This window comes from Dermacentor silvarum, chromosome 2 (assembly GCF_013339745.2).
Source record: "Dermacentor silvarum isolate Dsil-2018 chromosome 2, BIME_Dsil_1.4, whole genome shotgun sequence".
NCBI classification, from domain to species: domain Eukaryota; kingdom Metazoa; phylum Arthropoda; class Arachnida; order Ixodida; family Ixodidae; genus Dermacentor; species Dermacentor silvarum.
Window position 1 is genome coordinate 57322824 of NC_051155.1, and position 12737 is coordinate 57335560.

At 47.5% G+C, this 12737-nt stretch overlaps 1 protein-coding gene across 1 annotated transcript in view; it reads left to right on the forward strand.

Moving 5' to 3' along the window:
- Positions 1-12737, forward strand: part of LOC119440057 (protein spinster-like) — a 48548-nt gene that overhangs the window by 13671 nt on the left and 22140 nt on the right. The window lies entirely within an intron of this gene.

Genomic DNA, 12737 nt, shown 5'->3' on the forward strand with positions numbered 1-12737 from the left:
GGGGATCCTTCTACGTCCTCCTTTGCTGACTTTGTCTCCCCCTCTCCGGTGAACAACATACTCGGAGATCCTACAGCTCTGCGCCTTGAGAGGCAGACACTGCGGGGCCGTAGGGGTCTTAATAAATCAGAAGAGTGTCACCTCCGTCGGCTACAAACTATGTCTTTTAATAATCCATCTAAGCTTCACGCCATAGAGCCCGAGTCTTTTTCGGCGCAGTGCAAATTTTTGGCCAAAAAGCAGACTTATACCATATGGTATGGGCTTGTCAGAAAATTAGCAGTATTGCCATAATAAATCAGCCAACGTGGGAGGACTGGAGGCGGCCCTGTCTAGCTCGGACCTCGAGGAGAGCAACGAGCCCTCATCGAAAGAGCAACGGGCAGCGGCTTTTGCCACGTTTCCCGCGACTAGGGACCTGACCATATCTTCCCGTAACAGTTTACTTTCTATTTTCAATAAAAGTTTTTATCCTCTCATCATCGCTCACCGTTAGGTACACACGCATGCTCACCATTCGCGTCTACACTTTTACCAACAAGCACGCGCAACGAAAGTTTGCAGAAATTAAAAGAACGCAAGAACTTGCCGCTGCTGCCTCCGCATTTCTCGGATTGTTCAGAGGTACATACTTTCGACGCCAAGCAACGATGTCGTCTCTTTTGAGCAATGCGGAACTCCTTTTTCTCTTTCGGAAGACGAACCCCAAGTCGTTCAGCATTCGTTGCATCGTGCGAGTGCTGATCGTCGGCATGTCCATGTCAGGGTCGCTGATCACCTCGTTGCGTAGCTTCTCGGACGTAGGCAGTTCACTGCGCATGAAATAGCTGTGCACTTTGCGCCGCAATGCTGCCAACGCAAACGTGTCGTAACGCAGCAGCCTCGTCTTGGCGGTCATGCGCTTCCCAGCTTCGCCCGAGAAATCCAGTTTCCTACGCTTTGGAGAGGAGAGTGGGCCCCGCAGTGCTTCAGCCTTGATTCGAGTTACCGTTCGCATTCTCACTCCGGTGAGCTCGGCGACAGTCCGGCACACAGAATTCGTCGACAGCTCGGGCTGACGCCGCCTTACTCCAGCGTAGACATTGCAGATAACCTGCTTGGTTTGTTTGGAGACCCACTTCTTGTCACATTCAGAGTATAGCCTCCTCCGAGAACGAAAAGGAGAGTTTGCGGCTACACACGGTACCGCCGGCACCGGGGACGCCATGTTTACTGCGAGAGCAAGCAGCAGGCGGTGCGGAAAACGTGGTGCCATCCAAGAAATAAAAAGGAAAAAAAAAACATTAAGGCGCACGATAACATTTTTTCTATGAACAGCTTCCCATATTTGTTCTATATTTATAATTAAGAAAGTTTTATTTATTCGGGCCAAGTAACTCTTAGAATCGGAAAATAAAATAGGTACTATTTGCTGGCACGCGCGCATGCAGGCGGTCCGCCTCTGTAGCTTCCACAGTGCTGTCAAGGAAAGCTGTCGCCAAGTATAGGCAACGTGAGGGGACGTAATCGCTATTTATTCGGCGCATGCGCGGCTAGGCAACGCGGGTGGCATCGGCGGCAGCTCTGCGCGTTGCCTCGTTAACGCTGCTACAATTTGTTTCTCTCTCTATCTCGCTCTCATTTTCCGTTTCACTGTCCCGAGCATAGCGAGCGCCACGCGCATGCTCTCCTTCCCTCTCCTTAACATCCCATATCAAGCTAGGCAACCTGTGCATGGCATGGAGAGGAGGCGAGGCACACGCCGCTTCGCGAGGTGGTTGCTAGGCAACGCCGTGACGTCATAGCTCGGCGAGGTTCTGCGGCAGCAGGCGGCACTTTTACGGTTAAGTAGAACAGTTTGGCTATTCAAAAAAATCAATTAAGAACTATAATTTGAAATTCAATTCAATACCTGTGAGTCGGCCGAATTGGACAAGATTCATTAAAAAAGTTATTCCGCGCATACAAACACGGACGAAGGAACGCTCGTCCTTGTGTGCGCTCGTCGGGTGTGTTCTTAAAGGGACACTAAAGAGAAACCGGAAGTTGAGCTTAAATGGTAGATTATGCTTTCACGATCACAGCCATACCATTCTTACTGCAAACAGATGTTTAATAAGCGAGAAAATAGCGAAATACTGAAGGATAGGTGCTGACGCCCCTTCGAAATTCCCGCACTACACGTTCGTGACGTCGGAGATTACATATGCAGGCCGGTCGCGATTGGTCGAGAGCGATTTATCGCTGTTAATAAAATGCAAAATGAAATACACCTTAAACGTACATAAACAGCATTTGCCAACTTTTTAAACCGTTTCAAGCGAGGAAGTACAAGTTTAGCAGAAAATTAAATAAATAAGAAAAAATGGCATGGCGATACATGTGGCTACGTAATGCGGCCGTGATAGTTTCGTAGTTTCGTTTTTGGTCAATGCATCGTCGCGCGCGCCTGTTCCGCTCTACGGTGTTTGGTTGCGTGTTGCGTGGCTCGAAAAACGTCGACTTCGCAGGAAACAGCCAGAAAATGCCTCGTGTGGTAGTGTTGAGGGCTGTATAAATGGCCCAAGGCGCTTGTTCAGGGGCAGTGGCATGCAGTGTTGACTCGATTGTGTCCTTTCATGTGGTGTCGCGCGGAGAGCCCCCGCTCCCCGGCGTTCGCAATGGCTCAGTGCTCTGCCGATAATAAAACGGCAAGAGAGCCAGAGAAACCCATGGTGTGCTCTCTGCATTTCTCGCCCTTGGATTATGTGTATAATCTTGCCCTCGGAAAGTATCTTGGCGTGCCCCAGAGGCCAGTTCTTTCTCGAGCAGCTGTTCCCTCAATGCGGCCTTCATCAAACCCCCTACCGGTGCCCCTACAGCAGCAAACTGGCGGCTCGGTGAGTGCTGAATGTCATTAAATAAAGCCACGAAATAACCATACCGAGTACGTGCGCAACGTTCTACGCTTGTTCTGTCGGGAACATCGTCGCCTGGTGGACCGCACGCTTCGCTTCGCCTCGACGAAAACGAAGCTCTGCTTTCCGCCGGCGCGGCCGGCGGCTCGCACGGGGAAACACCTACCGCTCGAGCACGGATGATCATTCCGCGCTCCGTTTCACTGAATATCGCTGAAATGCAGTCCTGCTTCCCTGGCAAGCTCTTCGTTGCAAGGTTCAGCGGCAGCAACGGTATACATCGCGGCGAACGCAAACGCAGTGACCATGCATGCAGCCATGATGCATCCAGCGCCTCGGCCGTTTACGCAAGCGGTGACGTATCATGGCGCATTCTGATTCGCTGAGAGCAATGCAATCTGTGACGACACTGCTTCAGCGCCAAATCTGGGGTGAGAGAAATTGAGGAAGAGATATTTGGTCTTTGTTTACGAATTTCTCCGCTAATAACTCATATTTTTGCACACAACAAAAACTGCATGCATTCCTGAAGGTCCCTCTTTTATTCCAGCTGAACTTCCTGTTTCTCTTTAGTGTCCCTTTAAGCACTCGTGCTTGTGTTGCTTCTTTTCTTCGTCCTTGTTTGTTTGCGCTCAACAAGTTTTTGAAACTGAATTCAATTCAACGCCATAAAATAGAACATTTGTCTCTTATGTGCGGTACGTTTGGTTTTTGTCAGGGCGTGACATAATCTTGAGCTCCAAACCACGTTTGGGGCGCTCACGTATTCGTGTGTTCCCCTCGCTCTCTATTTCCAACGGTGCAACAACTTTCGTTCTCATATATGTGAAAGCTGCTCCGCTTTTCTTCCCACAACTCGCATTGATTGCTTCGTGCGCACGCCAATCTGGGTCACGTATTTCCGCTTCATTTATAATACAATGCCCGTGCTTTCCTGCGCACTGTGTCGTACATTTTCTCAGTACAATCCATTGTTCTTTTTCGTGAACTGCCACTTCTATATACTACTGCAACATCTTGTCTTTCTTCGTTTTCGTACTTCCCCACGTACGAGAGCATAACTGAGCAAAGTTATTTCTGCGTCTGTGCTTTCTCGTGCTACAGATCTGAGAACGCCCACTTCGGCGCAGCAGCGCAATTTCAGATCGGCCATTTCCGAGAAAGTTAACCGGTACACAAGGTAGCGTTTGGGACTGTTCAGAGCAGATCTTGGTCTTTAGGTCACCAATTTATTTTGTTGCGGTAGCAACTCAACGAACACTCGAGGCACGTTGGCGTAATGACTGTCGGCGCCGTCGTAGCTTCAAGGTATCGACTGCGCATGCGCTGCCCCCACGTGGTGGGTTAGACCAGCTGGGTTTCAAGAGGCGTTTTTTGAGATTCATTTTAAGGAAGCGAACAAAAGGCCACTTAAGAAACCTGTAGCCGTATCGAACCTGTTATGCTTCTATCTTTGCATAAACACTATACTGAGTCAACCAACGTCGTAGCTTGTGTAATGATGACTTTCTTGTCCATTGGGGAAACGTGTTTTGGGATAGACTATTGAACATAAGCGTGCGTTCAATGAAAAGTAATTCATCCGGACAGGCGCTTGCTGTCACCTGAAATCGCCATTTTCGCCGTGTTTCTTCGGGATGAAGTCTGGTGTGTCTATTTTTTTTTTTTTTTTTGCTTACTTTCCCTACGCCTTTTATGTCACCTCATCGTTCCGACAGGCGACCGTTGAGTTTTTGACGCACTTACAATTCCGTTTTGAAATGTTTCGTTCGCTCACGATGGAGGTGATGTGGACGGGAATCGAAGGGGAGTTATTTATAGGATATTAGAAAGAAAAAAAGATTGAATTCCGTAAACATCAGCGACACTGTGGAGTGCTCTTTCTTAGAGCACTCCTCATTTCGTATACGCTCGTATAAGTCTTTATTCCTGTTTTCTGTAAGGGCGTCGTGACAGAGTTCGCATCCTGGTCTGAACAGTGAGGCACACACACTGAAATCGAAATGATCAGCAGCGGTTGAACAAGGAATGTCGCTGAAGCCAACATTTCGGCAAGGAGACTAGTCTTAGAATGAAATGATGAGAAAGAATGACGGAGCATGAAATTATGAATGTCGTTGCTTGCCGCTGCTACATTAACGTTTTGGTGTGCCGTTTATGCTGTATCCTTAAAGGCCACAAGAACGAAATTTATGGATGAGTAGGTGTGGTATAAAATGGGGGAGCACTGGCGAGAGTTGTGACTGGTGATAACTCAATTCTTTTAATGAATAACTGATTGTCTACAATGACACTGTTTCGCAGGCCGTAATTTTTCTCACTTTAACGTAACTTATAAGCGGATCTTATCATCCCTAACATGACTTCGCAAAAAAATGCCGCAGGAAAAACGCGTTCACAAAAATGGCATGCCCTTGTCAAGCCGCTATCGTGACAGCCATACTTATGCTTTGATTAGGGGAGGAATCAAAGATCAAATTATGTTCCTTTATTTTGCGATCGGAGCACTGAACAATGAGCAATGAGCACAAGCCCGTTTGTGGCAGCGTTGGTGTGGTTTGCTTGTTTTACAGCAGTCGTGTCATTATCACCACTTAACACAATTAGCTGCCTTCAACCTTGCACGTTTGTATACTACCATACAACTTTACGGATATCACAGCACTTTCCCGCAAAAAAAAAAAAAATAAGAAAGGCATCACCCAGTGGCAAACTGGCAGCGAAGAGCATTAAGTCGGGCGATGTACACCCAATAATCATCATAATCATCAGCCTATAATTATGTTTAATGCAAGACGAAGGCCTCTCCCTGTGATATCCAATTACCCGTCTTGCGCTAGCTGATTCCAGCTTGCGCCTGCAAATTTTCTAACTTCATCACCCCACCTAGTTTTCTGCCGTCCAGGACTGCGCTTCCCTTCCCTTCGTATCAATTCTGTAACTCTAATGGTCCAACGGTTATCCATCCTACGCATTACATGGCCTGCCCAGCTCCATTTCTTCTGCTTAATGTCAACTAGAATATCCGCTATCTCCGTTTGTTTTCTGATCCACACCGCGCTCTTCCTGTCTCTTAACGTTAGGCCTAACATTTTTCGTCCTATCGCTCTTTGTGCGGTCCTTAACTTGTTCACGAACTTCTCTGTTAACCTCGAAGTTTCTGACCCATCTGTTAGTACCGGTAGAATGCGGTGATTGTACACTTTTCTTTTCAACGACAGTGGTAAGCTCCCAGTCAGGATTTGGCAATGCCTACCGTATGCACTCCAACCCAATTTTATTCTTCTGTAAATTTATTTCTCATGATCAGTGTCCCCTTTGAGTAATTGACCTAGATAAGCGTACTCCTTTACAGGCTCTAGAGGCTGACTGGCGATCCTCAATCCTTGTTCTCTTGCCAGGCTTTTTAACATTATCTGTGTCTTCTGCATGTTAATCTTCAACCCCACTCTTACACTTTCTCGGTTAAGGTCCTCAATCATTAGCTGTAATTCGCCCCATTGTTGCTTAATAAGACAATAACATCTGCAAACCGAAGGTTGTTAAGATATTCACCGTTGATCCTCACTCCTAAGCCTTCCCAGTCTAAGAGCTTGAATACTTCTCCTAAGCATGCAGTCAATAGCATTGGAGAGATTGTGTCTCCTTGCCTGACCCCTTTCTTGATATGTATATTTCTACTTGTGGAGAACCAAGGTTGCTGTGCAATCCTTGTAGATATTTGCCAGCATACATGAATATCTTGGCAAAATCTTGGCACCCAATAATGATAAATAGAATTTTCGAATATTCCTTAAAACCTAATCTGCAATGCGTCCTGTTGCTGTTGCATCAGATGATATTATATATTTTTTTAGCGAAGTACACTAATATAAATAATTTTATATACGTTGCGATGACTTGGAGGGTGCGCTTTAGATGCACCGTAAGAGTCACTGGTGTTACTTCACGTAGCAGTAAATGTCTCTACCAAGATTATATTCGATCGTTCCTAGGCATGGAAAAAGGCATGACCCAACGGTAAACTGGCTGCGAAGAGAAGCAACACATTAAGTCACACAATGTACGTACACCCGTGAGCAGAAGTATACGAACCATAGGGTTGGCGAAAAAATGGAATTTCTTCATAATTAACAAGCATGAACTGGAATTGATGAGTACACTGAAAAGTTCGCAATGCCAAGTTTGGACTGCAGTCCTCAATTTCAAGTTGTGTTCATAGGCAGAGGAAAAAAAACAGGTTTTTCGCGCAACCCCTGGTCCGTATATTTTGCTCACGGGTGTACACCCAATAACGATAAATATAATTTTCCAATATCCCTAAAATTAATATGCGATGCATCCTGTTGCTGCTGCATCGCATGATAAAAACTCGGTGCTCGAATGACCCATTGAGCGAAATGCAGCTCCACTAACCTGAAACCTGGGGAGGTGCGAAGCATGCAGTGATGCACCGCTAATGGGGTCATACTGCCTTAAGCAACGGCTCATAACCCCGTTAACGCGGCCTCCCCATTACGACGACAGAAGAGAAGTGAAACTCTACGCCGGAATGATGAGCGGCAATGCACCCAGCTGTGGAAGACGTCGACGACGACGAACGACGGGAGCAGTGGCACGAGCGCGTGCCGAGCGCGAGCACGAACCGCTTGCTTCAACGCAGCCAGCTGTGGAAGACGACGACGACGAACGCGGGAGCAGTCAGTGGCATGAGCGCGTGCCGAGCGTGAGCACGAGCCGCTTGCTTACCGTGACTACGACGACGATTACGACAGGAGGCGCCGACAGCCCCAGCGCATAAGGTGCTTCGAGCGCGAGCACGAGCCGTTTGCTTACAGTGACTACGACGACGATGACGATTACGACAGGAGATGCCGACAGCCCGAGCGCATAAGGTGCTTCGCACCTAAAAAAGAATGAAATCACGCTGTGCACCCCGCCAGCCCTGTTACGATTGCTATTTAGCACAGTTGCGCCCGACGGCTGTTCTCGTCAAAGTATGCTGCACCTGCAAGCGTGCGGCGTTTAAATGCCATTCATACCCCTTCGTTTTTGCAAGGCCAGTGAGCTGGCGACTTGACCAGCGTCACCCGAGACAAATGGATGCGTCATAATGTTTCGTATCTTCGGCTGTCCGACAGCTCAGAGCTGATGGGCGAGACGAATTCTGAGTCATCGGTCTCGTGCGTCGTTAAACGACATCGTCGCTCTTTTCCAACACAGTATGGACTATGAACGTCAAACAAAAGATCTCACTTCAGACGACGACAACGCCGCCCTTCGTGGAAACACTATTTAACGTGAAGGCCCATCTCTCTGTCAAGCTGATCTTCATGAAACGCCCCATCATTCTTGCAAGGGGCTAACAGCTAGAATTTCCGTGGAACGGATCAAAGTTGAGGTTCCCAAGTCGCCAAGCGGTTGCCCGTATGTGGGAGTGGTTGCGCAACCTTGTAGGCGTAATCCGGCGAAATGGTGCAACGTCAGGGGCGGGATTTTACGACGTTTTGGCAATTGTGATTGGACGAGAACAACAGTGAATTCCCCTTCAGGGCTTCAAAAGCGGACCTTCAGTGCTGTGCGGTGTGCTCGTTCGTGCTCGTACTTTGAATCTCTCAAAATGTAAATGCAGTGAATAAACTTCTTTTTGCTCCTCTTGGACGTCGCCCCGTACCTCTTGATGACCGGCACCTGGCACATCACCAGCCACGTAAACTCGGAATGACCGCTCGGACACGGGTCGCAACAGCTGGTGGTTGATAGCTGTGGGATGGTACCTCCAGCTAACGCGAAACCCAAAAGCCCTTACACAATAGTGGCGTTTGAATATTGCGATTTCATTATGGCAAAATCAAAAGAATACAGCGTACCTCGTTCCCGATCTCAAGTATTGTATACGTCTACAGCGTAACGAGTGTATTCCGAAGCATTTGCATTCGTATTACCTTAAGCTTGTCTCGTCGGAAATTGAATATTTTTTCCTACTCCCACACCGTTTACGCAAAACACCATGGAAGCAGTTGAAATCGTTATACGTATACGAGCCTGTCGAGCTCGTATTTCTACAAATCCGCTTCCTTCATCTACAGGTATTCAAAAGCCGTCGTCAGCCAGCAACCGCATAGGCGAAAACTCGGTATATAGATAGACAGAGAGAAGCAGAAAAAAGAGCAAATGCAAAGATAAAAGTAAAGCTAAAATCGCAGTTCTCTATGCCCCTGTACCCACTATTTTCACAACAAGCTTGCTGCCGAGCACGGGCCTCTCCCGAGATTGTTTCAGAGGCAGCTGGGCCGGGTGGGATAAACCAAACGAAACCAAAAAAAAAAATATAGGACTAAGAGGAGAGAAAACTAAGACGTGCTGTGCAGCAGATAGCTCTTGTAAACCGGTGACGATGTCTATTTCACTCACAGCTTATGCTCTACACTTACACTCAAGAACATTTCGGTTTTTCTTGGTATTCGTGTATTCTGTATCATTCCTGCTTTCCTTATCGTTTCTGTATACTGGAGCATTTCTGTATTTTGAAACGTTTTCTTTTTCTTCTGAAGTCAGTGCATCGTCCTCTCCATACCATGCTCCCTCCTACATTTTCCTTACTCCATGTTGATACGGCTCCTTGTGGTGGGCCGCTATTTTTGATACATTTAGAGTCGTCCTCTTCATTTCACATTGGAGAATTTCGTGGTTAGCAGAATGTGGCTCGCTGTTGACAGCTTTTTCATTAACACACATATTTTGTCCCGGCATTCGCTGTGTTGCCCTCACTGTGTTCTCACTGTGTGTCCAGCAGCATCGCCAACGCTTGGCTCAGCCTGCTCGCGCTGCTGGTCGCTGGTGTCTTTCGAGACGGTGCCTCACGCTGCCTCGCCGTTCGTACTCGTACCGTCCTTGGACCAAAGGAACGCACCGCCAATAAACCTCTTATCAGTTTATGTGTTAAGTGCGAAGCACTTTAGGGCTCGGGCTTTCGGCGTTGCGTGTGATCTGTCGTGATCACGCTCAAGAACAAGTGCTCAAAACAGGGTCAAAACAAGTGCAGAATTGATCATAACCAGTTCAAAATAAACTAAACGATTGAGAATAAGTTAAAAGTCAGGAAAATGAAGCATTAAGCGCATTAAATAGCAGAAACTCGTTAAAATGGTTCAGAAACGCCAGACTGATACCAGCGCAGCGCAAGAGAGGGCGCTACCACCCTGCAGGTCCCGTGAAGAAGACAGAAGACGCGAAGCGGTGATGCGCCAACTGTGCTTTTCCTGTGGAGTTATCGCGGGAAACACCGGCGCATCACTGCTTCACACTTCCCCAGGATTCACGTTTGTGGAGCTGCATTAGCGCTGGATTTGAACTCCACAAGCGCATGATTTGAGCAGAATTGGAGCTACATTAAGCGCTGGATTTGAGCGGGATTTGAGCGAGATTGGAACTGCATTTGATTTGGGGGCGCAGAGTGATTTTGAAGTCGTTCTGAGGTAGCGGCGGCAGCCGGCGACGCGACGGGCGCGTCTCTCGGGGCGAGCTCTTGGCGTTCGCGGCGGACGCGTCGCGCGTCGCTGCCGCTAGCCTGGGAGGAGGCGAGTTTACCATTGTCGAAGCTGGATGCGTGCGCTTCGCACAAGGATTGTACACAAGTCGGCCACTACAATGTATTTATTTATTTATTTATTTTCTACATTCTTCTGGGTTCTTTCCTTATGCTTCCGGGCAGGAGTTTCGTTCTGGCGATCTTTTAGGTTCTTGATTCATTACTTCTGCGTAAGCGAAAAGTAACACAGAGAAACTGGCTAATAAAAACGACAGCTTAGGTCTATTGAGAAAATCTGTCACTTCCAAAGAGACATGAAGCACGTGTGCTCCATAGAGCAAACGGAATGCGCGAGCTGTGGACGAATTACATACCCTTGCGCTAGCGGCAGCAGCAGTGCTACAGAGCATGGGCAAAAGAAATCTGCGGTGACCTTGCGACACGCTTTGAAACTACTCCCTTAACGACGGCTCAGATGAGGGAGCGCTTTTCGAACGGTCGGCGCTAGGGGAGGTTCTTACGCTCCCAGAAACCACTTGTCGGGCGCCAAGCAGCTCTTCACAGAAGAGCTTGCTTCCTGAATGCGCGGCGTGCGCCACAGCCCGACCTTTGTTTCGTGAGGCGTGCAACGGTCGCCCTTCTCGGCAACTGGCCATCTCTGTCTTCTCGGCAACTGACCATCGCTGGGAACACCATGGTAGTGTTGCCCCGATTCTGTGATTCCTAAGTGTGGTAGACTGCACTGCTACGTGCGGTTAATAAACACGTTTTACTCAAAAGTACAAAACAAAAAGGGATGTTTTTTTTTCAAGAGCACCTAACCACAAAAAATGTGGTTGATCCCTCTTATATAGGAATCGGTATAGAACACGAAAGTGAAACGTGCCTTGTTCGCAACGCATCGTTCGCATACGGCAAATAGGCTTCATTTGTTGCAACAATCAGCGTGGGAAAGCCAGCTTACAAAGTCCAAGCTTACAGCTATCCCCTTAAAGTCGGCTTCACTTTCAACTAAAATGCATTGCATGGAAAGACGTTTTTTTTCAGGGGGCAATATAAGTGGTCTTGTATAAAAATGTGAAGGCCCTAGCAGCTTTTTTATTATTTTATTGTTTGCTATTGCCCGACACGCGCAGGTCTGGTAGAAATGTTTGTGTTCCTCGTAACAGAATTAGGTTTTCTCGTACATTCAAATTAGAATCCGACGGGGATTGGTAACAATCTGACGGCGAATCCGACGCCGAATGGTAAAGTCGTACTTACCATTTTGCTGACGGATTTTACTGTGAGAAATTAAATTTTTGTTCACCAAAAACTTGTCCCTCGTCGAGGGCCGGCGCGGTCGATGTGGTTGGATGATTTTCTCCGCCACCCGTAATCACAAGCCCGTTGCCGACGCCGGATTTTCTGTGACATGGGGCCTTAAACGCTGTCGTGTTAAAATTGTTGCTGCGAGAGCGAAAGCCTCCTCTAGCATCGACCGTTGGAACAAGTTCTTCATCTGAGCAGTCGAGGAGGCAGTGGTCAAAAGAGTGTGCCGCACGGTCACCGCAGATTTATTTTACGCATGTTCTCTAGTACGTGCTGCTGTCGCTAGCACATGGACATGCAATACGGCCACCACTCTCGCATTTCGTTTACTTTTTGAGGCACCTGTACGATTGGCTATTTTCAAGTACGTGCGTATTGGCGTCACATCTTACTGCAGCATTGTGCAGTCACCTCCAGGAAAAGTAACAGCAGTGGAAATCTTATATGTAGGGTGATGACTACGTTGATGGACTGGGAGATGACCGAGAGTCAATCATATGGCCACTTTTTGAAAAAAAAAAACTATTGGTCTCGTTGTCTTCATCGGCTCTTTAATCATAGGAAAAACACAGTGTATACGCATCCCGAATTTCGCCCTCTTTCACCGATAAACGAAGGAGTGTAAACACGGAAGTGGATAGCGTAACGCTTGACGTCATAGGTCAGTAAGAGACATTACCGTCATTGGTGATAGTGACAGTTGGACTCTACATGACTCCCAGAAAAAGGCTCATGGCCCATTTGGGAGTCATGATCCGTACTTTAAGAAACACTTGCCTCCGAGGTATCCCAGTTGTCTTTTTTCTTTACAACGAAGACAACATTTCATTCCACGGCAAATCCGAGGTTATTATAACTCCTAAGTACTTCTAAGACTGTATCGTAAATACACTGTATGCCTCGCAAGTACACTGATCTGTTACGACAGGCTACTCGCTAGTCTAGTGTGTCAAGACTGGTAGTTATTTGTGCTCGTTCTAAGCATTCCAGTTCACTCCTAAATAATTTCCGCTGTATGC